At 44.5% G+C, this 27,851-nt stretch overlaps 2 long non-coding RNA genes across 2 annotated transcripts in view; both read left to right on the top strand.

Annotated features, from left to right (window-relative positions):
• LOC143843593 (uncharacterized) overlaps positions 1–27,851 on the top strand; it is a 29,369-nt gene that overhangs the window by 285 nt on the left and 1,233 nt on the right. The gene's annotated exons all lie outside the window — the stretch shown is intronic.
• Positions 7,647–26,655, top strand: LOC143843594 (uncharacterized). Its single transcript, XR_013233604.1, has 2 exons — positions 7,647–8,258; positions 25,931–26,655. It is a non-coding gene; the product is annotated as an uncharacterized LOC143843594 (long non-coding RNA).

Here is a 27,851-nt window from a genome sequence, read left to right as displayed (position 1 = left end):
CCATGTTTGAGTCCGGGGTCACCTTTAAGAACAACCGAGTTGTAATCAAGGTCCATGCTTTGGTGTGCACAGCACACTTCCTCAGATGCAATGAAGTGGGAATTTTCCAGTCCACACATGCAGGCAGAGGGTGAGCAGTAAATTAGTACACAGCATAATGAAGATGTTGAACCGATTCAAGGGCCTCACAGAAATAACAAGCTAAATTTGTAAAGTCGTCATTTGTTTAGATTCAACTCTGGCAGGAAAACACAGGGAAGGAAATAAATATGTCAAGATCGGAGCCTCATGGGCAGATGCATCCCATGTTGTGGAATGGCCAGTTCCCTAGCTTGCATCTAAGTCTATTAAGGCAGGACAGAGACCCCTTCTGAAGCTTCTGTAGACTCCCAGGGGTTCATGGACCCCTACTTGGTATTCTCTGCCCTAGGAGTTTCCCATAATAAGTCAACTATGACTTGGTAGCAAAATAATTGTGGCAGATGCTGAGAAGGCCTTGTGCCACTAGACAACAGCATCCCCACGTGCTTTCTGGCCATTCACAGGCCAAACTAGCACAACCCAGACTATAACAGTGCCGTATACACAAGCCAATGACAAAAACTGAAGTGCATGTATAGAACAGAAATCAAGATAATGAGCCTGGCCACATATATGTGTATATATGTAGCATGTAATTATGGAATTAAACATTTTGAAATTCATTATGGAGAGAAATACCCATATAGAGGGAAACAACTAAGGTTGACCAGAAGACTGCAGTGGAGCTCAGTCAAGGAAGTGAGCAAAACCACAGACTGCAATTGAGTAAACATTTGCATTGGAAACAAAAGACCTCACTCCTCCCCACCTCCAGCCACAATATTTAAACTGCCATAGCAGACTTTTGCTCATAGAATCATAGAGTTGGAAGAGATCTCCAGGGTCATCTAGTCCAACCCCCGCACAATGCAGGAACTCACAACTACCTGCCCACCCACAGTGACCCCAATTTCACACCCAAGTGTTTCCACCACCAAAAATCTCCAATTATTTTTTGGTCAAATCATTTTTACTACATTAATCTACAGCCTGCTAGGGAGGCTCCATACCAGATTTCATACAAATTGAATTGATTTTATATTTAACTTACAAGAGGGGTTCCTGGTAGGCTGTTGCCTTGATGGCCAGAAGCAAGCAGAGCCAAAAAGCTCTACAGTGCTGCAGGTGCAATATGGCTTGGGCTTTTCAGTGGTAGTAATGACAAGTTAGTGCCATGTGGAAAGTTATTGGCACTGCTGGCAAGATTGTGGCTGTAGCTGAGCTACACCTTGAAGTGCCAGAGAGACCACTTACTTTTATTTGCTGTTGGATCTTTAAATTTCCCAGGCAGATTTGGTGAAGGATAGACCCATCGATGGAGCCTCTTGTGGCACAGAGTGGTAAGGCAGTAGACATGCAGTCTGAAGCTCTGCCCATGAGGCTGGGAGTTTGATCCCAGCAGCCGGCTCAAGGTTGACAGCCTTCCATCCATCCGAGGTCGGTAAAATGAGTACCCAGCTTGCTGCTGGGGGGTAAATGGTAATGACTGGGGAAGGCACTGGCAAACCACCCTGTATTGAGTCTGCCATGAAAACGCTAGAGGGCGTCACCGCAAGGGTCAGACATGACCCGGTGCTTGCACAGGGGATACCTTTATCTTTAGACCCATCAATGGCTACTAGCCATGGTGTCTAGAAGGGAATCTCTATATTCAGAGGCAGTAAATCTTTGAAACTCTGAGCTAGAAAGCAACATCTGGGGAAAGTCTTGGCCTTTATGCCCTGTAAGCATTCTAGAGTAACTAGTTGACTTCTGTGTGAAACAGAGTGCTGGACTAGAAGGACTACCAGCCTGATCCAGCAGAACTCTTCTTATTCTGACTGTAGGCTTTATTGAGGATAATAATTAATTACAAAGATCTATACAAGCTTCTGCTTTTGCTGCAAACTCATAAATATGTTGTTGTGTCACATCTATATCATGCAGAAGGCCATGTTTCAACATTTAAGTCCTAAATATGTTGGCAGAATAATTAACAGCAACGGTGTACAACCTGATTAAAGAGTAGATAAGGGTTTGTTTAGGAATTAATATACTTATTAGGAAAAAGGAGAGAGAGCAAGGCATAGGTTCCTAACTACATCTCTAGCTGAGAGTAAGACTAAGTGTGGCATTTCTGAGAAGGAGGAAATTGCCCCTAAGAGTAACAATCTAGAAACAGATGAGAAATGATACTTAACAGGAGAGAAGGCCTTTACTATCCTATCTAATTCTCTTATTGCTGCCCTCTGCAAGGTCTTCTTTGTACACCAGACAATGCCTTTTCTAAAAAAAACCTGACAGATGCTTTTAACCTTCAGGAAACTTGCACTTTTTTTTTTTTTTTATAATTGCATATTTAAGATTGCTCTTCAGCTAATGTGGCACCTCATCAGATCATGTGCTTATTTATTTTCAAGTCACATATGTGCATAAAATGAAGCAAAATAATGGATTCTGTTATGTGACTTGAGGTCATAAGCTCTCTGTTTAAAGAAATCCAAAAGCTACAAACGAAGATATATGAAGCATTCAGGGTTCCTCCGAGCATGAATTAATCAAATTAGTAGAGCAGCAAATTGATCACAGCTGTCAAACACGCAACAACACATATGGCATTAAATATCAGACATATAAGAACCAGGAAAAGCATTTTTATTCTTTGCAAACATTCTTATACATTAGTGTTTTTCATCAGTTTAAATGTTTCCCAGAAATTCTGTATTTAATTAGGTAACTAGATTGAAAGCCCATTTTACTCGCCATAAAATGGGCGCTAGCTGGCAGCGGCGGGCCACACAGAGTCCCTAAGGGTAGGGCTGGACAGCGTGGCACGGGCGAGTGAGGGCGGCCGCAGCGTCGGTGGGGCCGCAGAAGCCTCCCTCCCCCTCCAGAAGCCTCCCTCCAGAAGGTGTGAGCGGGGCCAGGGTTCGCATGGCGGGGAAGCGGCCTACCATCGGGCATCTGTGTGGCGGTGGAAGCTCCTCAGCGGTCGGGAGGTTCGTTGTCGCGCAGGTGGGCCTGAGGCAGGCGGCCATATTGCGGGCCGCAGCAGAACTGCGGCGGCAGTGGTGGCGGTGTGGCTCCGAGAGTGCGTCTAGGTGGCAGAGAGGGCGTCTGGGCAGTGGAGCAGTTCAGCTCAGTAGAGGCTGGGCAGGAAGCGGTCCGTTCGCATGGCGGGCGCAGGGCGGCGGGGCCATGGCGAGGGGAGTCTTTGTTCGTGGCGGCGGTGGGGAGTCGAAATGGGGAGGGAAGGGCGATGGTTCGTTGCCAGGAAAGGAGCAGGGCGGCCGCGTCTTTGACACAGCCGCCCTGCTCCTTTCCGGGCAACGAACCATATGGGGACGGAGTGTGGATGCGGAGTCCGGGGCGGACCAAGTGGCCAATAGGGAGGCGTGCTATGCGCGCCTCCCAATTGGCCACTTGGCCCCTGAGTGGCCCTCTCCGAGTTTTTATCCTGGAGTGGTCCTGCCCTAACTCCTCCCACAGAGCCCTTACTCCTTTATTTATTCCGCAGCGCAGTGCGCCGCGGGGCAGGTTTAAATTATTATTATTATTATTATTATTATTTTGATTTATTTCCTGCCACTCCCAAATGCCTCGTGGCGGGTTACAGTGTCTTAAAAACCCCATTAAAACTCCCATTAAAAGACTTTAAAATGTCACAACATGGCGGCACAATAATAAGATCCCCTTCCTACCCCCATTCCTAAAAAGGGGGGGGGGTGGAGGAGAAGGAGGTCAACGATGTTCAAGAAGCCCGGGGGAGAGCAGTCGATGTACCCCGGCAGCCCCAGCCTCAACCATAGACTGGCGGAAGAGCTCCGTCTTGCAGGCCCTGCTGAACGTTAAAGGGTCCCGCAGGGCCCGCAGCTCACCCGGGAGCTCATTCCACCAGGTGGGGGCCAGGACCGAAAAGGCCCTGGCCCTGGTTGAGGCTAGGCGTGCTTCCCTAGGGCCGGGAACGACCAGAAGATTCTCACTCGCAGAGCGCAGAGCCCTGCGGGGGGCATAGGGCACTAGGCAGTTTATCATACTTCTATACCGCCCTCCCCGGAGGCTCAGGGTCCCAGCCCACGTAAAGCCTTAAAGGTTAAAACCAGAACCTTGAACCGGATCCGGACAGCAATTGGTAACCAGTGCAGCTGCCTCAGCACAGGCTGGATGTGGGCCCTCCAAGGTGTGCCGGTGAGGACCCTAGCAGCTGCATTTTGTACTAGCTGGTGTTTCCGGATCAGAGACAGGGGTAGTAGAGCGAGTTACAGAAATCTAATCTGGAGGTGACTAAAGATACTAGAGCAGTGTTTTCAAGGTAGCCAGTCTGAATATTCCCTGAGTTATGCCAATTTAATGTCAGCACGACTGCAATCACCACATTGATGTAAATGCAATACTTTACATGCATCAAGATGTGGGAAATGTGCAGACCAACCCAGAGTTTGCATACAGATTTTTTTTGTTGGACTTTTAGGACAGCATGCACTAGATGGAACTGTGATATCACATTAGAACAGTTGTGTTCACATTAGAATTCCCCAAAAGGAAGGGCCTTGTTTCAGAGAGCGATTCATATTAGAAGCTGCAAGTGTTCATAATTCTGAAAGAAATTATTTAAAAAGTCTGGAAACTCTGTTTCCATCCCTCTTTTTTCTAACTCCCCCCTTTGTTATGTTTTTAGATTGTAACCTTATATGAATATAAGAACAACATCTATTTCAGTATCTTGTTCCCAAGGGTGGCTAGCCAAGTACTTTCAGGAAACCCACAAGCCCTTTTCTGTTATTTGATGTCCATAGGCTATGTTCATCATCATCGTCATCATTTTATTCTTATATGCTACCCTTCCCTGTCTGGCTCAGGGTGGCTCACAACAATCAATTTGTCAATACATTCACAATAAATTACAAAATAATCCATGATTAAAAGCAGTTTTAAAACACTTCCTCTTATGCAATACATACTCTTAAAGAGGGGGGCTGCCTAATGTTAAGGGTTTGGGTGATTTAGATGAGGTGAATGGATCCTCAGGTAGGGAGGCCAGTAATCTAGATGTTCTTTTTTGGGCCTTGACCGTAGGCCTGGCAGAACAGCTGGATCTTACAGGCCCTGCAGAACTGATTTAAATCCTGCAGGGCCCTGGTCTGATTATGCAGAGTGTTCCAACAGGCCAGTTCTACCTCTTTAGGGGTAGTCACTTGACTGTGATGCTCTCTCAGGTAAGTAACAGAAGAGGTATGCATTCATTTATTTAATTTCATTTTATTCTTTGGAACTAGGAAGCTGATAGAAGTGGCTGAAAGTTATTCAGACAGCAAATGTCTTCCTCCAGGACTGTCATGGCTGTTGCAACAGAGATGCACCTCCCTGACCCTCTCTCTTGACACATTCAGAGTGCAGAATACCACAGCAAGCCAAAAAGTAGAACAGTGAGAACTTTTATATTTGTCCTTGCAATGGAGCACTGAAGAGAGAGGGAGGAAACATCACATTGGCTTATAAGACTCACATACTATGTACACAAATTTCAGCCTATGAGGACGACTTCATTGGAGCAGAATATTGAATGGTTCTAATGACATCCTCTGGGTCAAATATTCCTTAATTGTTTTTTCTTTAGACATCATTTATTGACAGGCATGCCATAAGGGGAAAAAATCAGACAGACATTTGTTTTGGATGAAAATGTCAACAGTCCCATAGTTTGACCTAGATACATACTGGCCTGGATAATAAAGGGTGATTCCATACAGAGAAACTTTATCCTTCATGAAGCATTGGTTGTTCAACATGACAATGGCCAGGAGAATCTATAGATACTATATTTAGTCTTGAATTAATGAAGCTCACCCTTGCTATTCAGAAAGAAGCCTGCAGTAATCCATATGGGCAAATAGCTTATTCCCTTGCCCTAATTTTACATATTTGAAAATCTATGTTTAACAGTATAGGACTTAAATAGGCATGCATATTGTAGATTTTATTATACTTTAGGTTTCAAACTGCAGCTGCTTCGTTTTTCTATGAAAAGCTGTCTCATTTTGTGCTGTCTAAATTCTTTTTAAAGCCCACATATTGTTTATGCCATCCTGTCAACTTACAAAGCCATTTAGTATCTTTGCAATACAAGCCAATGTGCTATTATAGATGTGCTTATTCTATTGGCTGCTGAGATGGATCCATCCCAACAACATACGTCTTTCTGCAGAATATGTCAAGACTAACTTGTTTGCTTCTGCTTTGTCCTCACCTCCCCAACCCTGTTTAATTTCTGTTTTTGTCATTGGTCCCTTTCTTTTCTCTCCCATCATTGAGTCATTCTGATTCAAAACCCTCTTATCTGGACAGAGAAAATCATTTGTTTAATCTGTTTTTCTCTGTTCTTGGCTGAGCAAGGACAGGTGGAGGGTATTTCGTAACTTCCACTGAGACAGCTCTGAAGATTAAATGTTTATTTCTGATCCCTTTTTAAATGGTAATTGTTATCATAGTATTATTGTAGGGTAGCACTTCTTGAACAGATTGGTCACCAGCATCTGAATGTGAAGCCTGCTCCTAAACATATCGTGCATGTATTACGTGCAGGGCTGATGTGGGCCTTCACTGATCTAATTTGATGCTTTTTATACTGTAGAGTATCTCGAATTTAAGTCCATTGCACCTAACCTCTTACTAAAAGAGGTTAGAAGCACATCATTCTTGAATTCACGTCTAGATGGGGATTTCATGGGCCTGGCATTGCTAAAAAAAATTAGCAATTTATTGGCAGTTGCTGGCAGACAGGAAATGTGTGGGTTGGTAAAACAGAAGGAATGTTGAAAGAAAGCCATGTGCTATTCATTCCCTCCTTCAGAAAATTTTCTGCCTTGTTTTAGCTCTTAACTTGCATTGCATAGGAACCAGATTCCTTAACCTCATCTTATTTATTTATTTATTTATTTATTATATTTATTTATTCATAATCTTCATCCAATTGTATAGGAAAGTTCAGATAAAAACCTTGGGGGAGGGGTGAGGACCCCTCTGTTACAGTTCTTCATTGAGGACAGGAGGCAGGTAAGGACCAAAATGCCAGGGTCATTTCTGTGCCCATTTCTATTTTATTAAGGTGTCGTATTTGTAGAAAAAATGGTAGTGTGATTTTAAAAAGCTGGTTTACCAGTCAAAACATCTGAGGGTTCTTTGAACGTTGTGCACTGTGCTTTGTGGATTAAATGTAGGTTGAGATGGCTAATTCCTGAAGGAGAAATTTTATTTTGATGCACTGATCAAGGGTAAAAAACTTAGTAGTTCACCAATACTGATCCAATTGAAAGATACCATGTTTCATTTAACAATTTACTGTGTGGCCTTCAAACCTGGCTTTCAGCCAAAGCATCTTACTGAGATATTGATGCTTGTTAGAATGGTTTATGCCAGGGGTAGTCAAACTGCAGCCCTCCAGATGTCCATGGACTACAATTTCCATGAGCCCCTGCCAGAAACACTGGCAGGGGCTTATGGGAATTGTAGTCCATGGACTTCTGGAGGACCGCAGTTTGACCACCCCTGGTTTATGGTTTTCCCTTCCAGTTCCTTTCTTGAGAGCCAGTTTGGTGTAGTGGTTAGGAGTGCGGACTTGTAATCTGGCATGCCAGGTTCGATTCTGCGCTCCCCCACATGCAACCAGCTGGGTGACCTTGGGCTTGCCACGGCACTGATAAAACTGTTCTGACCGGGCAGTGATATCAGTGCTCTCTCAGCCTCACCCACCCCACAGGGTGTCTGTTGTGGGGGGAGGAATGGGAAGGCGACTGTAAGCCGCTTTGAGCCTCCTTCGGGTAGGGAAAAGCGGCATATAAGAACCAACTCCTCTTCTTCTTCTTCTTCTTGACATGAGGATTTTTTAGATATGACCTGATTTCATAACTCCATCTTATTCTTTCTTGTAACCCTGCCATGGCAGTTTAACTGTCTGCTTCCATCAACACCTCCCCCCACACACGTTCCTGATTAGCCAGTTCACCAGAGAGTGGTGATTGGTTGGTAAAAGCCTACTGAAGACTTGATGTGGCTTTGATTTGTCACATCTGCCCTCCTTTTTTCACCATTGGAAAAGATGGTTGGTTCTTCACCATAAGCAGACAATGGGCAGTCAGTGGGAAAGAAAAGGTACCAAGGCACTGGTCCCCAAGGCAGCATCTGTCCCATGTTCCAAGAAGGTAAGCAATGCCATTATTCCATAAGGCTTATGGATTCACACCTTGAAATAGGTGCTATTGCAAGTACAGTAGTCTGAGTAAACTGTGAGCTTCAGGACCCATGCCAGGATGAAAGGCAAGAGAAATTCTTTTTCAGTACCCTCATCCCCTTCCTCATAGCCTCTGTATTCTTATTACAGTGCCTAGGCCACTACTGGGAGCAGACAAAGTTGGGCACAGTAGCTTGCTGATAGTTTTTCCAAGCTTGCTCTCCCCTAGGAGGTTTGGTATGTGACTTTCACTGTTGGGCTGCTGCTGCTATGCCTCATTCATGATCTGGGCCCCTCCTATCTGCAGGACCACCTGTCTCCTTATGCCCTCCACACGGCTCTTTGCTCTGCAAGTATGAACTTGTTGGATATCCCCAGCCTGAAGGAGTTTCACCTGGCCTCGACCAGAGCCAGGGCCTTTTAGGTCCTGGCCCAATCTGATGGAATGAGCTCCCAGGAGAGCTGAGGGTCCCTACAGTTCCACAAGGCCTACAAGATGGAGGTCTTCCGCCAGGTCTTTGGTTGACGCCATGGCAGGTTAGACCTGGGCCCCTCACTGGCTAGCCAGGTCATCAGGCACCCCTGTAATTTCCCCGAGGCACTGTGTCATCATGAGGGGGGGGATCTTTTGCTGCCTGGGGAGTAGATTTTATAGGAATTTTATTATTGTTTGGGGGGGTAATGTGTATTTATGGGAGTGGCAGGATCTAAATTAAAAAATTAATAAATTCTGAGTCAATAATGGAAAGGCAGGGAAGTGCTGGATCAGGTTCAACAGCAATAGGGAGAGACATATTTGGTGGGTTGGCACACTGCGCACTCAGTAGTAATGTGGCTCTTTTGGTTACTGCCAATTGCAAATGTGGCTTTCCACACTAGGCTAAAAAGGCTGGTGGGGGAGGAACACAAGGAGTTTGTGTTAGATTTGAAGCTGGATAGGATAGGAAGCCATGACTGGGATTTAAGAGAGGCCAATGTAACATCTGGATTACATGTGAATTCCCTGATATCAATGGGGCTGCTATCGGAAGAAATCACTGTATAAAATTAAGACATTTTGCTTTAAGAGAGTTGTCTTCTGTTGTTTTCTGGTTATTCATCTAAATTAGAGTCCAGCCAGAATTGCCCAAACCACAAACAAACACTTATTATGGTCTCAGTATTTTAATGCAGACACATACACGCACATCATTGTCTCTCAGCGAAAACAAATGGGTGTTAAAGAAGTATTGCAGGCAATATCACTGTGCCATGTAGGCTTACCATTTTCTGTTTGATATACTAATTGTCTTAGCAAATTTTTATTCAGAAACAATTGCTGTGACTAATCTATGTTTGTTTACTCAGAAGCCAGTCAGTGGGACTTTCTTCCAAACACTCATACACAAAAAATGCATCTGTCTGCACTGTAATTTAGCAGCACTAGAAGTCCCTTCAATGTCCTGCCTTTTTGGAAGACAGATACCTTTGTATTTCTTATTTACAATGGCCATGTCCCTGCCAAGCGGGTCTGTTGAGCATTTATTATTGCATTGTTCCTATTATAGTGAGAGTAACAATACATCACACCAGTTCTGAATAAACTCCCAGGAAAATCAGAGCAGTTCTATACCCCATTTCTTCTCTTATCATTCTTCAGAAAGAACATGCAATGTCACTAAATTTTGCATGAAGGGACACAACATACGTAAGCAGATGGTTAAGTCCTTAAACAAGGCTAGATTATAATGACACTATTGAATTTATTTGCTTGGTGTCATGGTTAAGAGCTTTTAATCTGGCAAACCAGGTTTGGTTCCCCACTTCTTCACATGCAGCCAGCTGGGTGACCTGGGCTAATAGTGCTGTTCTCATAGAGCAGTGCTGTCAGTGCTCTCTCACCCCCACCTTCCTCACAGGGTGTCTGTTGTGGGGAGAGGAAGGGAAGACAATTGTAAACAAGACTCCTTAGGGTAGTAAAAAGTAGGTTTAAAAACCAACTCTTCTTTTATGTGGCAAGTTTTAAAGCTGATTTTATATCAAATGAACTGAAACTGAAAACAGACACTGTAGTTTCTCCACATTTTTGATAAGTGATTAAACATGTTAAAATATAAATTATTTATATTGATTTGTAGTTTTTCCAGTGCTGAAGACTCCCCGGCAGGTGACCAACAGCTCTAGTACACAAAGGGATGCCTTTTTTTTAATGATAAGCTATTGTTTGTGGAGGGTTTCAAAAGATTAGTTTATGGATGGAAAGTCACCCCCAGATTTAGGCTGTAACTGTATATGTGGACATACATGTGACTTCCGCCCAGCATGACCATGTCTAAGCCAGACCTCATTGCTTCTCTCACTTCTAGCAAAAACTATAATCAAGTTACTCAGTGTTGCTGGATCTTCATAGCAGAAGCCCACAGATAGGTTAATGTAAGCCGCCTCGAGCCTTCGGGGGGAGGCGGGGTATAAATATAAATATAATAATAATAATAATAATAATAATAATTAATCCAGGGGTAGTCAACCTGTGGTCCTCCAGATGTCCATGGACTACAATTCTCATAAGCCCCTGCCAGCATTTGCTGGCAGGGGCTCATGGGAATTGTAGTCCATGGACATCTGGAGAACCACAGGTTGACTACCCCTGGGTTAAAACACATTTATTATGTGGTGGATAGGAAAAGGTTTGTGATCCATTTACAAGAAATCTAGCAGTTTTGGGGGATCACGGCCCAAGAAACTTTAGAATTAATCCCAACAAAGGAGAAGTTTCCTTGTGGGGAAGGGTCAGGATTCATAATCCATCCATGAGCTAGGCTCCTTTTGTGGCATACTAAGTATGTACTAGCCCAGTAGCATTTCCCGGGTATTGTATAAAAAATATTTGCAGATTGAGGTATGCTGACATTTGCTAACACTGCCCATAAAATTTCAGAATGACTCAGATTTAGAGTATGGAAGAATAGTGAGCTGCAGCACTCAGTTCTTCTGTAACAAAAGACTCCCATCTACTTCTTGACACCTCCTCTATTGCTGTGGGGTTCAAGAACGGAATGCAGAGGGCAATTCACGTCAGGAGGTATGCATCAAACACTGATAAAAGAACCATCCTCTAAACTCATTAGAAAGAATGGTCTTGCACTGAAACTGTGATACTCCATGTTGTTGCACCTCTGACACTTACCTGAGATCACCTGTCACCATTTCTTTATTTGAGTATTGAGCCACCTTATTGGCTTTCTGATTTCAATCACTTGAGAAGAACAGGCAGCCATCTCCGTTTTAAAGATAAGTAATACTGATAAAGGAATAGCTTTTTCTGCTGCAAAGCTATTTCCATAGTTGTTCTTCTGAGATCTGTAAAAGAGAACAGCTATACGTTTAAAAGGAATTCTAAAATCATCACCTATATTCAAAAAGTAACATTCTAGCTATCTCAGTTGACAATCACATAGATAGAAAAATGTTTGCTAAAAATATTGCCAGGCATTTAGATTTCTGCTGTGAAATGTATCTTTGAAGCCTCGCTAAAGAATTTGCATTACTTCCTTTTAAAATATTTAATACTCAGAACAATATCCATGATTGTATTCAATTCATGGGGGAGGAGGTAGAGATTGGCATCAGCATTCAGGTTGACAGCTACCTGAATAGTACTCTGAAGGAGATTTCCTGTGGGATATCTAGAAGGGTCTCTAATCTTCTTCCTGTGGTTTAAATTGATGGTAGTATAAATCAAATGAGATACAGGTTGAGTTGGCACTTTTCTTATGAGTCCTGTTTCTCCAGCTTTAATTCAGAAAGAAAAATATGCTTCACCTTGCAGTAGAAAACAATGCTCTATTGGAATAAGGTTATCAGCTTTTTAACACCTGAAGTCTTTCTGAAGACTGCCTTGCAGAGATCAAAGAAGTTTTTCCTAAATACCAGAAAAAACTTCACTTGCTAAATGTCCATGCATGAGGCTGCTGCTAAGAGTTGCCCTCTTCAGGATCCTGTATGGGGGAAATGCCACTGTTAAATTTCTATGTATCATGAACTTATTTAGGGCATATGAGCTCAGTCCATTTTTAAAAACATCCATCTGCAATGTACCTCAGTCTTACTTTTGTACAGATACCTCATTTGGCTGATCGAAATTAAGCCCCGCTGTATTTGACCAGTCTGTAGCCTTGCTTCCTTTTGTAGAAGCAGGGACTCTGAACAACAGACAGTTGCAACCTCTGGGTTGGGAAATACCTGGAAATTTTGGGGTGGAACCAGAAGGGAGCAGGGAGGGACCTCAGAAGAACACAATACTGTGGAGTCTACCCTCCAAAGCAGCCATTTCCTCCAGATCTCTTTAGTCTGTAGAGGAGTTATAATTCCAGGAGATCCGCAGGTTCCCTCTGGGTACTGGCATCCCTAGCAACAGCATATGCAAGTTGTGCTGCATAGTTGCAATAGGATTGGTTTTACTTTTTTTACTGGCCTTGGTCCTGCAACTAACAGTACCCTGACCCACAGGAACTACTTAGGCAAACCTGTATCAATCACCTTAGAAGCCAATTTGACTTTCTACTTGTGTCCACATCTACTTTTAAAGGCACAGGTAGAGCAGGCAGCAAAAGAACTCTGGCAGTCCTACTCAATGTGAAACTCCAGAGCATTCACTTCCTTGTAAGATACCATTATATAGAGTCTCTTTGCTGCACTGTCAATGCTAGCATGCTTTCCAGTGTCACAAAACTTCGGTCCTGTACCGGACCAACAAAAGAAAATATGGGCCCTTAACCAGGATGTGAATTCAGTAAATGGGCTGCAAGAGAATTGGGTGGGTAGCTGGATTCATTGTAGAATTGTCCAAAACAAAGGCACCTGACTGCCATCCTCTAGACTTCTTTCTCTCCCAATATGCTTATTTAGTGGAGGCATCACTGGAATTCTTTCCTGTGATGTTCAACAGAATGTGGTAACCACCTCTCAGGATAAGAGATACTGAGCATTGCTACCAGTTTCAGGTGATTTCCCTCAGCTGTCTACACCTTAGAGCAGCTGCCCTGAAGCAATTATAATGCTTTAAGGTGTTGATTGTCTTCCAGGACATATGCGACAAAATGCATTCAAAGCAATCTCAATAGTCAGCAGTATTTTTCACAGGAAATCTAAAACCACCTGGTAAACTGAGAGGCTGGGTCACGTTGTCCCTCCATGCCCTTCACCAGGCGTCTATTCTGGAACATGACTTGTTATTCTGCTCTGAACACCTGTGTGAAGGACATTATATATTGGTGTGAGCAAGAGAGAGAAGGGAGGAATCAAGAGCCTCATGCTGATACAAAGACAGATAATTTGGAACAAATAAAAACAATAAGCAGTGATGGTTTCCATTTTGGGGAGGAAGGTACCTTTATGTGGAACCTCATATCGGAGAAGGAGAAGTTGAGAAGCGTGGGAAGTGGTGACTTTGTGACAGGAGAGGAAGCCATGAGCCAGAACAGCCCTTTTCAACCTTTTGACTGTGGAGGAGCCCCTGAAATAATTTTTCAGACTTCAAGGAGCCCTGGAAGTGATATCAGCTGGACACATCCCTTGCCACACCCCTGGAAGGGTCATCACTATCCTAAGGTGACCAGATTTTAACAATACTAAAGGAGGACACCATTTACCGGGGGGGGGGGGGATTGAAAGAGTTGATGCAGGAAGCTGGGGAGTGAATGAGGCCACGGCATCAGGCTCAGTGGGAGGGCAAGTGGGCGGGGGTCAGGCCCGAAGGAGGGAAGGTTTGAAGTGGAGCAGCCGCTGGGCCAGGCCTTGCACGCAGCAGAGTATCACATGAGGGGGGTGGGGAGCCACGCTGCCTGCTCCCCAGAGGCCGCTTTGCTCCCAGACCTTGGCACTGACTGGGGGGGCTGGGGGCAGCGGGACCGAGCAGGGTGGCCTGTGCACGACAACCAGGAACCAGGAGCGGCATCAGAACTGGGTGTGTGCACCTCCCCTCCGCGATGGCCACAGGTGTTTCATGGGGCAACCCAGGGGGGTGGGGCAGGCACCGCATTGGGAAGAGGGCCAGCCCGGCCATGGTGGCAGAGGCGGCATCCTGGGCCCAGCTGAGCCCCCTCCTTCCTTCCCTCTGGCTGAGCAGCAGCCCCAATATTCTGGTTCTCGAAGCAGCTCAGACCAGGCAAGATAGAGCGGTGGCGGCAACAACCATGGCTATGCTGGTGGAGGGCAGGGGAGGGGCCCTGCCCTGCCCCCCACCGCCTAGCCTCGCTTCCCCCTCCCCCTCCCTCCTCTGGACTGAAACACACAACCCCCCCCCCCGAAAGGCCAGGACGCGAGCAATAGATATTGTCTACTGTCACCTGCCACTGCGCCGCCCCCCAGTCCACCCCGCCCACGACATGGTGCTGGCTGCAACAGGCGGGAACGGCCGCTTCGATGGCTGCTTTGCACAACCCTAAAAGACAATGAGTGCCTAAAAATCGGGATTTTTAGAAACTGCCACGGGATGTGGGACCAATCTTTAAAAAACAGGACTGTCCCAGGATGAGGGACGTCTGGTCACCTTACAGTACCCACACCCTTAGCCCTCCTTTTGCTCCTCCCCCTCCCACCTTTTACTACTACTGTGGCAGTTCTGCCCCATTACAGTTAGTAAGAAGAGAAGACAGCCCAGAGTCCCCCCATAACATGCCACTTCAGAACTCCCGTGGACCCCCAGGGGTCCATGGACCTCTGGTTGGGAATTCCTGAGCTAAAGCATGGCTACAAACTGGGTTGCAAAATCTAGAGCTGTAAAAAAAAACAAAAAAAAACGGTGGGTTACAGTATGGGAGAAAAAGTAAAAGCTTTCCCGGGTGCTGCTGAGGAGTGTACTGGTTGGATTGTGGGCCCAGTGAATTATATATCAAATCTTCCCATAAGGAAATCCCAGATCCACTAATGATAAAGCAAAAATATCAACAAATTAACATTCTAGTCTTTCTCTTAACTACTACATTTATAGCCTGCCTTTATTCCTTCCTAGAATTAAACTCCTAGGACACGTACAAGAGCCTTATCTGCTTCAGCTTCTTCTTTCTATTATCCTGTTGTTTTACTGGACCTGGAAATCTGATCTGAAGCAGCTGATAGGCATTCTGTAGTAAGCTGCACCAGGTTAACTCTTTGTAATTACAAAGAAAATGCCAGTTGTTATTTTAATGTTTTACTGTTTGTTGCGTGACTCTCCTCCTTGGCTTGGGTTTTTTGATTGCCCCAGAAATTCTTTTCTGAATGGCCTCTTTGAAAATGTTATACAGCTCATAAGAAGCTAACCACATATAGTAAAGTGAACATTAAAGTTTACAGGGCTGGGTGGTGTAAGTGCGTAACTCAATTATAAGCCCTGCTTCCTTGTAGCAAAACCATTAACACTTCTCGGAAATTAGCAGAGAAGATAATCAGCTAGGTTCTCCCCTGCTGTTTGTGCAGCATTGTAGTTCACAGAATCCGCAGTGGAAAAATGTAGGCATAATGTTTGGAGGGCAGGAACTTGGCAAGCAGGGCAGAACAGATGACAGGCCCCATCCCCTTTACTAGGCAGCGATAGGACAATATTCGCTTGCAGCTGGGCAAATCATTATTTGTGCCACTATGGCTGAAGCAGATGCCTACGATCGGGCTGTGAATAAAAATAGAAGAAAAACTCTTTTAAAGCAACTAATAGAGCTATATACAGGGGAAAGTAGTCATCTGAATTACACACTGCTAAAAACAAAAAGCATTTGAACTCTTTATCGGGGGGAGGGGGGAAGCACAGCAGGTGGAGCAGAAAGAAATAGATGTTTGTTTGTTTTGCATTTGTTTCCACCATCTCTCCGTGGAGTCAGGGCAGATTACAACAGGATAAAAGTACATAAAAATGAAGTGCGAAAATAGAAATGTAAATTAAATTATCTGTTTGTTTATTTATATTCTGCCTTTCTCCCCGGGGGAGATCCCAAGCAGCTTACAATATCATCTTCCCCTCTTCTGTTTTATCCTCACAACAACTGTAATAGGGTGATTCAAATGAGTAGCTGTGTTGGTCTGAAGTAGAACAATAAAATCAGAGTCCAGTAGCACCTTTAAGACCAACAAAGATTTATTCAGGTGTGAGCTTTCGAGTGCAAGCACCCTTCGTCAGACTATGATCTTCTTACATGACAGGGAATATAGAGTGAGAGGGCATAACTGGCCCAAGGTGAGTGTAACAGGGCATAACTAGCCCAAGGTCACCTAATGAACTTCCACAGCAGAGGAGAGGGATTTGAATCTAGGTCCCCCATATTCTTGACTGACATTCTAGCCGCTACACCACGCTGGCTGGTTAGCATCTTCCTTGCACATTATAAAGCAATAGGGTTGGAAAAGCAGTCTGCATTGTGAAGCTTCGTTAGGTTATCATTCCTGCTGTTCAAGCCAATACATGGCTGTGTTTGAAGTCTTGTCTCAGGAGTCTGCGTGTTCACTCTTTCTAGTTATTTTCTTTGAGCTCTTTCACAATGTAGGGCATCCGTTTATCTGGTAAATATTGGTTTCAGCACCTTACGCTATAAATCACTCTCGTCACAGAAGAGCTGCAGGGCAGGACAACGGGCCATAAATAGAAAACAATGTGTGCTTTTCCTTTCTTGGCAGAAAAATCCTGCCCAAGCATGATGAGATCTGCTACAAATTGGCACCATCCCTTTCACAAAGGAAGAGGAAGGTTTGCCAAACGCCGGTGCTTCGTTACAATCCCTTTATTTAGTGTTTACATGGCTGCTGGACGCTAAGGCCAGAGATGACCTAATTCATGTCCAAAACAAAATATTCACTAACAGAATATCATTGAAACCAACGAATACCAAGATATTCTTGTCTTGCTTCCATTCCTTTTCTACTGTTTTTTTTTCATGCTCTGTTCCCAAGCAACATATTGATGTTGATTATATGTGACAGAAGATAGTTTCTAAGTGTTTTGTTACATTTATGGAAATGAATATGATAAATATCTGCATTTTTTCCTACTGTCACTCTATCTACACAGAACCTACAAAGCATAGTCCAAATTCCAGATATAGTCCATTAACAATTTCCTGGCATTTTACGTTCTCCAGTTTTAGGATTTATCTTCCAAAAAGCAAAATCCCAAACCAAAAGCCACATAGATAAATTCAGATAGGTAGCTGTGTTGATCTGAAACAGCAGAACAATGTGTGAGTCCAGTCGCACCTTTAAAACCAACTAAGTTAGAATCATAGAGTTGGAAGGGGCCATACAGGCCATCTAGTCCAACCCCCTGCTCAACGCAGGATCAGCCTAAAGCATCCTAAAGCAAGTTTTATCCAAGGTATAAGCTTTTGTATACAAGCACACTTCTTCAGATACTATGAAATGAAAATAACCAGTACATATAGGTAGCGGGTGAACAGTAAATTAGCATAATGAAGACGTTTAACAGTTTCAAGGATCAAACAGGAGTAACAAGCTTAGTTTACGTGGTTACTGTTTGTTTCAATTTAATTCTGAATAAAAACATCCTGAAGGATATAAATACGTCAACATTGGAGATTCATGGGTGGATGTATTCTGTCTTTGGGGACATTCATGGGGAGTTTATGGGAAACTGTGGTTTGACCCTCACTGAAAAAAAATTGCTTGATCCATGGGACCCCACCAATGATCGTCCTGTCTTGCACCTAGTGTTTTTAGGAAAGGTAGTTGAACAGGCAGCCATGAATCAACTACAAGCATAACTGGATAAAACTTCAGTGCTGGATCCATTCCAGTCAGGCTTCTGATCAGGCCTTGAGGAAGCTCTGATTGCCTTGGCAGTTGACATCCAATGACAGCTGGACCAAGGTGGGTTAGCGCTGCTTGTTTTGTTAGATCTTACACCAGTGCTTGATTCGGTTGATCAGGAGCTGCCTTATTGATGTGGGGATATGGGGGCTAGCTTTACAGTGGTTTGTCTTCTTTCTCCGAGGTCAAGGCAGAGGGTAGCAATTGGGGAGGAACAATCACCAATGTGAGCTCCTGTGTGGAATGCCCCACGGTGCAGTTCTCTCCCCAAAATTGTTTAACATCTTTATGTGCAATATTTCCCAGCTGGTTCAGGGATATGGGCTTGGGTGCCATCAGTAAATAGATGACAGGTCTACCTGTTAATGAACAGTAGGACGGATACATCCCCAGATTCATTAGCCAGGTGCCTGGAGGTGGTGACAGTGGCTCCAGCAAAGTCATCCGAAGCTGAACCCTGAAAAGACAGAGGTCCCATGGCTAGTCAGGATAGGGCCAGACAAGGAAATATGTCTTTGCTGCCTTGGCAGAGTGCAGTTGACAGCCTCACACACCATCAGGAATTTGGGAGTGATTTTTGATGTTTCCCTAACAATGGAATTTCCCCCTTCAAGGATCGCTGCCTTGTTGTGGCAAGGGGGCTTGCGTAGTTCAGTGAAGCTATGAGCTATACCGTGCAGGGCCACCCAAGACGGACAGGTCATAGCTGAGAGCTCTGACAAAAGGTGATCCACTGGAGAAGGAAATGGCAAACCACTCCAGTATCTTTGCCATGAAAACTCTATGGACAGTTCCAATAGGCATAACGATATGACGCCGGAAGATGAGCCCCTCAGGTCGGAAGGTGTCCAATATGCTACTGGGGATGAGCAGACGGCTAGTACGAGTAGCGCCAGAATGAATGAAGCGACTGGGCCAAAGCCGAAAGGACGCTCAGTTGTGGAAGTAACTGGTGGCGAAAAGACAGTCCGATGCTGTAAAGATTTTTATTCCATAGGAACCTGGAACGTCAGATCCATGAATCAAGGTAAGCTGGACGTGGTCAAACAAGAAATGAGAAGACTGAACATCGACATTTTAGGAATCAGTGAACTAAAATGGACAGGAATGGGTGAATTTAATTCAGATGACCATCAGGTATACTACTGTGGACAAGAATCTCGCAGAAGAAATGGAGTAGCCTTCATAATCAATAAGAGAGTAGGAAAAGCAGTCTTGGGATACAATCCCCAAAATGACAGAATGATCTCAGTTCGAATCCAAGGCAAACCATTCAACATCACAGTGATCCAGGTCTATGCCCCAACCACTGCTGCTGAAGAGGATGAAGTTGATCAGTTCTATGAAGCCCTACAACACCTTCTAGAAGCAACGCCAAAAAATGATGTACTTATCATCATGGGGGATTGGAATGCTAAAGTAGGAAGCCAAAAGATAACCGGGATAACAGGCAAGTTTGGCCTTGGAGTACAAAATGAAGCAGGGCACAGGCTGGTAGAATTTTGTCAAGAGAATACAATGGTCATAGCAAACACTCTTTTCCAACAACCCAAGAGACGACTCTACACATGGACATCACCAGACGGTCAACACAGAAATCAGATTGACTATGTGCTCTGCAGCCAAAGATGGAAAAGTTCTATCCAGTCAATAAAAACAAGACCAGGAGCTGATTGTGGTTCAGATCATGAGCTTCTTGTTGCAAAATTTAGGCTTAAATTGAAGAAAGTAGGGAAAAGCACTAGGCCACTCAGGTATGAACTAAATCATATCCCCAACGAATACACAGTAGAGGTGACAAATAGATTTAAGGAATTAGATCTGATAGACAGAGTGCCTGAAGAACTATGGATGGAGGTTCGCAACATTGTACAAGAGGTAGCAACTAAAACCATCCCAAAGAAAAAGAAATGCAAGAAATCAAAATGGCTGTCTGAGGAAGCTTTACAAATAGCTAAGGAGAGAAGGGAAGTGAAAGGCAAGGGAGAAAGAGAAAGATACACCCAATTGAATGCAAAATTCCAGAGAAAAGCTAGAAGAGATAAGAATGCCTTCTTAAATGAACAGTGCAAACAAATAGAAGAAAACAATAGAATGGGGAGGACCAGAGATCTTTTCAAGAAAATTGGAGATATGAAGAGAACGTTTCATGCAAAGATGGGTATAATAAGGGACCAAAATGGTAGGGACCTCACAGAAGCAGAAGAGATTAAACAAAGGTGGCAAAATTATACAGAAGAACTATACAAGAGTGAGCTTAACATCCCTGATGACCACAATGGGGTAGTTACTGACCTGGAGCCAGACATCCTGGAATGTGAAGTCAAATGGGCCTTAGGAAGTCTGAGCAACAATAAAGCTAGTGGTGGTGACAGCATTCCAGTTGAACTATTCAAAATCTTAAAGCACGATGCGGTAAAAGTGCTACACTCAATATGCCAGCAAATTTGGAAAACTCAACAATGGCCACAGGATTGGAAAAGGTCAGTTTACATTCCAATCCCAAAGAAGGGCAATGCCAAAGAATGTTCAAACTACCGCACCATTGCACTAATTTCTCATGCTAGCAAAGTTATGCTCAAAATCCTACAAGCTAGGCTCCAGCAATATGTGGACCGAGAACTTCCAGAAGTACAGGCAGGATTTCGAAGAGGCAGAGGAACTAGAGATCAAATTGCCAACATACGCTGGATCATGGAGAAAGCGAGGGAGTACCAGAAGAATGTCTACTTCTGCTTCATTGACTATGCTAAAGCCTTTGATTGTGTGGAGCACAACAAATTGTGGCAACTTAAAGAGATGGGAATACCAGAGCATCTTATTTGTCTCTTGAGAAATTTATATGCAGGTCAAGAAGCAACAGTGAGAACTGAACATGGAATCACTAACTGGTTCAAAATTGAGAAAGGAGTTCGGCAAGGCTGTATACTGTCGCCTTGCCTATTTAACTTGTATGCAGAGCACATCATGAGAAATGCGGGATTAGAGGAGTCACAAATTGGGATCAAGATTGCAGGGAGAAATATCAACAACCTCAGATATGCAGATGATACCACTCTAATGGCAGAAAGTGAAGAGGAACTAAAGAGCCTGTTGATGCGGGTGAAGGAGGAGAGTGCAAAAGTTGGCTTGAAACTCAACATCAAGAAAACGAAGATTATGGCATCCGGCCCTCTCAATTCATGGCAAATAGATGGGGAAGAAATGGAGATAGTGACAGATTTTATTTTCCTGGGCTCCAAGATCACTGCAGATGGGGACTGCAGCAAAGAAATTAAAAGACGCTTGCTCCTGGGGAGGAAAGCTATGGCAAATCTAGACAGCATCCTAAAAAGCAGAGACATCACCCTGCCAACAAAAGTGCGTTTAGTCAAGGCTATGGTATTCCCAGTTGCAATGTATGGCTGCGAAAGTTGGACCATAAGGAAGGCCGAGCGTCAAAGAATTGAGGCTTTTGAACTCTGGTGCTGGAGAAGACTCTTGCGAGTCCCTTGGACTGCAAGGCGAACAAACCGGTCAGTCCTAGAGGAGATCAACCCTGACTGCTCTTTAGAAGGCCAGATCCTGAAGATGAAACTCAAATACTTTGGCCACCTCATGAGAAGGAAGGACTCCCTGGAGAAGAGCCTAATGCTGGGAGCGATCGAGGGCAAAAGAAGAAGGGGACGACAGAGAATGAGGTGGCTGGATGGAGTCACTGAAGCAGTAGGTGAAAACTTAAATGGACTCCGGGGAATGGTAGAGGACAGGAAGGCCTGGAGGATCATTGTCCATGGGGTCGCGATGGGTCGGACACGACTTCGCACATAACAACAACAACAATGGAAGTTCAGATCATGAAAGTGGTACGTCAGGCATTTTTTCATCTGTCCTGGGCAAAGCTACTAGTGCCCTATCTGACCTTGGAAAACATAGCCACAGTCATCCATGCAACAGTCACCTCCAGATTAGATTACTGTAACTCATTCTATGCAGGTCTACCCTTGACCTACAGCTGGTACAAAATGCAGCCGCTCAGGTCTTTACCAGGACATCATGGAGGGCCCATATATGACCCGCTCTCCAGCAGCTGCATTGGTTGCCAGTTGAATTTCAGATCAAGTTCAAGATGTTGGTCTTGACCTTTAGGGCCATATGCGGTTTGGGCCCAGTATGTCTGAGGGACTGACTCTGCCAGTATGCCCCTAGAAAGACCTTAAGATCATTCAATAAAAAGGTGTTGGGTTGTGCATCTAGCTTTGACCAGGACCAGGGCCTTTTCAGCCATGGCCAACACCTGGTGAAATGAGCTGCCAGCTGAAACTTGCGCCCTGATAGAACTACCTCAGATGGCACTTTTGCACCAGGTATTCGGTTAAGGCTAGAATGAGCTAACATCAATAGAATAATGGCCGCCCTCCATTCATCTCTGTATTCCCCCCTCCCCCAAACTAATATCAAATACTATTCCTTGGGTTAGGGATACCAGCAGATATGTATATGTGCAATGGAGTGTTGAATTGGTTATATTGGTTTTAATGGTTTTATTTCAATTAATAATTAAGAGTGATTTTACCTGTGAATGTATGTGAACCGCTCTGAGCTTGCTTTTCAGGGAAGAATGGTATATATATAAAACTAATAATAAATGAATAAATAGTATAATGCTAAGAGTAATTAACTGTGACTTTGCCATTACATTCCATATGTCTCCTCTCAAGCATGGAGGTGACCTTACAGCATCATCTTCTTTGAAGTGGAACAATTGGCTGTGTAGAGTTAGCTTCCTTGTCCCCAAACCAGAGAAGTACATTCCGGTCTACTATTCCAAATTACATTACATTCTGCTATTAATTATGTTACATTATTTCAATCTGTTATCCTAATCCAAGTAATCTATTATTCCTCCTTTGCTTCGGGAGAGAAAGAAGGAAATGAGACGGCTAGAGAAGGTGTAGGAAGACTCACAACTAAGCGGCAAGGACATCCCATCACAGACTTATGATGGTGTATGAGAATGTGGTGAAAGCAGAAAAATACTCCTCCACTACAGAAATCATGTCCGCAAACTGTCACCCGACGCAATTGTTTAGAGTAATTAGGTCTCTTACTGCCCTCAAGGAGGGGCACCAAAAGTCTAGAGAATTGGATTTGAGCTGTGTGGCTTTATCGAGCTATTTTTGCGGACAAAGTCCTGTCGCTCCGCTGTGACCTTCCTGCCATAATTGATACAGTTCACAAACTGGAAGCTCCGTGGTCATCACAGAGGTTAGTGTTTGATGGTTTCAGATGGCTCTTGATAACCAAAGTGGACAAGTTGCTAGGTTCAGTGAGGGTAACCACTTGCTTCTTAGATCCCTGCCCGCCCTGGTTGCTCAAATCAGATGACCAGCGGATAAGAGGCCCTTTGAGGGAGATTGTGAACCTCTCCCTAATATCAGGAGAGTTCCCCAAGGGGCTTAAGGAGGCAGTGGTACACCCCCCTACTGAAAAAGCCATCACTGGATCCATGGGACTAGTCCAAGCTTTCTCATCCAGGATCTCATGAAACCCTGGGGTATCTTGACAATCCTGGAAGGGTTTCTCAAATTGGTTCATTAATTTTTAATTTTTAAAAACAAATTGTTAAACATTTATTGGATGATATGACCATATATGGTCATGCCAATTTGATTCTCCCCCCCCCCCAGTAGCCAATGATGGGCCTGGAGGAGGTGGGAAGGGGAGGGGCCCCAGGTGGGCATGTAGGAGAATACAGCCCAGAGTCCTCCCATAACATGGGCATGTACACAGCTGTGCTTCCTAACCATGTCCTGCACAATCACACCACTTCTGGGGTTTCTCAAAGCCTGAAGAATGTTTCAGGGGTTTCTCAATGGTAACAAAGTTGACAGAGGCTGATCTAGGCAGTTTACATCAGTTAATTATAGTTATAAGTTATCTTCCATGTAGCCCACAGATTGCTAAAGGAGTATCATACTGAGTTGTTAATGAATCCAGAAGGATCAATGACAGGTGAAGATACATTGTTAACTCCTGTAATGTTCTAAATCCAAAAGAAATGTTCTAAATTATGGTGGGCAACTATTTTGTAAAGTTGTGGGCGATTCTGTAGGTCCAGACCCCAGAAATTATCACTGCCCCAACATCTTCCAGGAGCTTCATTTCCTGACACGCTCCTTTGAGGAAACCACTTTCAAATAAAGTGAATGTATAATAGCTATAGTTAGCTGGCTTTTAAAATAAAGAGCGCAATTGGCCAGGTCTTCTCCCCAGCTGATGCATCCACTGCGGCTTTTATATCAGTTGCTACTTTTAGAAAATTTTCTGCATAGTAAAGTACCGTACTTTTAATGAAAGGCTTCTAATTCTCCAGTGGCCTAAACAGAAAGATTAAAAGAATGGTGGTTCCCTCTGCAATTGTTTTACATTTACAAAACTGGGTTCACTGATGACTATCATGTGAAAGTTAAAAATGTTTACCATTGCCTTTGCCTGTGCTGTTATATATAGGTCATTCCCATAACCTTGGGAGAGAAATTGTTTTTTGTTTGGCATAGAGGCTTGGCAGCCAAGCAATCTGAGTTTTCCTCCTGGCTGTGTGACCTTGGGAGACACTGGCACAGCTGCCACAAAAGCATAAATGGTTCAAAACAGGCATCGGCTGCTGCCACATGTAGGGACACAAAGGAGCCACTGCGATGGAAGCAGCAGGTAGTGGTGTGGAAGGAGCTGCCCCACTGGGTTGCCAGCTTCAGGTTGGGAAATTGCTGGAGATTTTGGGGGTGGAGCCTGGGGAGGGAGGATTTGAGGTGGGGAAGAACCTCTGCAGGGTATAATGCCATGGAATCCAACCCCATCCCCCACCAAGCTGCTATTTTCTCCAGGGAACTGTGGAGGTCAGCTATAATTGAGATTTCCAGGCCCCACCTGGAGGCTGGCAACCATACCCACTATATTTTCTGCTAGTGTCATCCTTGCCCTCCCCACTTCCTTTCTGCTCTTTGCATCAGCATAGAAGCACTGACAGAATAGCAATTGTATTGCCCCCACCCAGCAACCCCACTTCCCCATTAGCAGTTTGCAGATTAGCATCTGAGTTTTCCTCCTGGCTGTGTGATCTTGGGTGACATTGACATGACCAGTTCCTCAGAAGTGCTCTCAAAGAAGCTGAAGCCAAAGGACCTAACCCAAAGGAAACCTTAACCGAGAACTCTTCTCTCTCAAAGCCCTCCGCGGAGTTTAGCTGTTCTCATTTTTTAGGCAGAACTTCATTCTGCCCCCTCCCCAGATTGGCTGTGGCCTGGAGCTTCATCTGTGGCTCTTCCCTGTTTAAAGGGATCAAAGGCAGTTTTCCTTTGACCTGCTTTAAGAGGGGAAGCTTCAGGAGCCCCAGTCATCATGCTTGGGATGAGCACAGCATTGTGTGGCAGCAAGGTCATGTTGTGCTTCATTTGTGGGAAAATGCCCTTGCAGAAGCAGCTAGAGGTCTCTTTCTCCCTCAGTAATCAGGCTTCTTAATCAGGGTTGAACTGGAATCAAGAATCCCAGTTAGCAAAAAAGAAGTAGGCCCCTGTTCGTCAGACATCTGTGTTTGAATAGCCCAACTAGCAGGAGGTTGCAGAAAACCACCATTACACAAGGGGAGGAAAGTGTGCAAGCCTAACTATTAGCTTAAGCCCATCATGAAGTCCAGTTTAGGGTTCTTGCACTTTTGTGGAAGCTGTACCAGTACCCAACAAGGTCTTACAGCCAGGAGGGAAACATGGAATTCTAGACTACCAGATCCCTTCCGACAAATACAAAACAAATGCCAGGTATTCCCCCCCACCATAACATTTGAAAGGGGGCAACATACCTTATGTTGAATGCATCTTCTCCTTTTCCCCCCAGGAAGTCTGATAAGGAAAGGATGACCCAGAAGAGGAGCTGATCCTGGCAAAAGGGTGTTTGATTCAATTCAGAAGGATGCAACTATGTTTAGGAATGCACTGTTATTTAACTAAATCCCGAGAACAGCTTTAAAAAAAATCAACAAGCGATGAACATGCTTTTTTTTAAAAGAAGTTTACCAGCAAAGCTCACAACAAAGAAATAACATCCTGTGCCTACTGGCAATTAATCATCCCTTCAGGGTTAGAAAAACACTGTTGCGAATATTAATGTGTGTGTTCAGAAACATCAATTGATGCTAAATGCTGCAGGCAGCATATTGATTGGAGTGGGTCATAGAGACCATGTTACTCCAGTGTTGGCACTTCTACACTGGCTTTGAGTCTGTTTCTGGTCACAATTCAGGGTGCTGGTCTTGATCTTTAACACCCTAATGGCATGGGAAACAGCATATCTAAAGGACTTTCTACTCCCTTACGAACCTTTCCAACCATGATGGTTATCTTCCAAGGCCCTGCTTGGTGTGGTGGTGAAGAACGGTGACCTCTGATCTGGAGAAGACTGTTTTTAACTGCTTTTATTGCTAACTTTTTTTTTATTGTATTACCGATTTAAATTGTAATTGCATTTCACGTTGTTAAACACCCATAGCTGGCTTGCCGGGAAGGGCGGCACATGAATCCAATAATAAATAAATAAATAAATAAAATACATTTAATTTTGAACTAGTTCACAGATGCACAACTAAAACGTGAGGATTGTAACACCCCATGAAGTGTGAAATGGACCATCACAGATACGACACCATTGACAAAACTATCATTTCCTTTGAATTGCAGGCCCCAATGCTCAGGTACATACCTGGCTATTTCGGCACCCAGGGCAAGAGGCAGGAATGATGACACGGGGTGGGAGCCTGAATCCTGTAGCTACCTCAGAGAGCTTGCCCATGTCCTGGCCCACCTCATTGCCCAACAGCCTGCTGCCTTGGGCTGTGAGTCCCCCACCCCTGCTTCAGGGCCATGATGTCGGGATGGGTGCCGCATGTTGTTGTCCTCCATCTGTAGAGGCAGGAATTAGGGGTGCAAGCAGGCATTGCACCATTGCAGAGACACACTATGTCCTGCCTCAAGCACCGTACCCCCAGGGGTGGGCATGCCATTCTTTGCCAACAGAGGCACTCAGGGGTGTGGCTTATCATCCTCCTATGGCAGGCCCGTGCCAGTGTGAGACAAAGCACGGGTCGCTCCCATCCTTGCCCTGCTCTTGTGGTGCCTAGGGCATGTGCCCTGGCTGTCAACCTCTAGATATAATTCTGCCAGTGACATATCAGAAGCCACTTGTGAAAAGTGCCCCATTTCAAAAATCAGTAGCTGTATGTTATGGAGAACTGCTCTGTAAGAAACAAATGAGCCCCAAATGTTGTTGGACACAGGGTACTAGTATGACTCTTTCACTCCCAGCCAGGGAGAGGAATGGGAAGGCGACTGTAAGCCGCTTTGAGCCTCCTTCAGGTAGGGAAAAGCGGCATATAAGAACCAACTCTTCTTCTTCTACCTCTGGGTTAGATCCAGAGATCCATGGCTGTAAGGTGTGCATATCTTTTCTGTGATCCCTTACCCCCACTTTAGTCCTTTCTGATGCTGGGGAAGTTGATTCCTGAGTCACAGGGTCTATGTGGGCCAGGGAGCTACACTGAGAATGGAGAAGCAGGCAAAATTATCCTACCTATTCCATCAGTGCAGCTCCAGTGGCAGAGGAGGCAGGAAGAACAATTTTGTCCCCCCCCCCTACTTTAGATTGCTGGGCTGTTAGTTCACATGGGTCTCATGTTTATATATGGAACAACCATATATGTTGGTCTATCAAAATCTGCATTGGGTACTATAACTGGCAGAGTCCCAGCTGAATCTCAGACACA

This window comes from Paroedura picta, chromosome 8, assembly GCF_049243985.1.
Source record: "Paroedura picta isolate Pp20150507F chromosome 8, Ppicta_v3.0, whole genome shotgun sequence".
NCBI classification, from domain to species: domain Eukaryota; kingdom Metazoa; phylum Chordata; class Lepidosauria; order Squamata; family Gekkonidae; genus Paroedura; species Paroedura picta.
The sequence above is the reverse complement of the archived record's forward strand: the minus strand, read 5'-3'. Positions and strand labels throughout refer to the sequence as shown.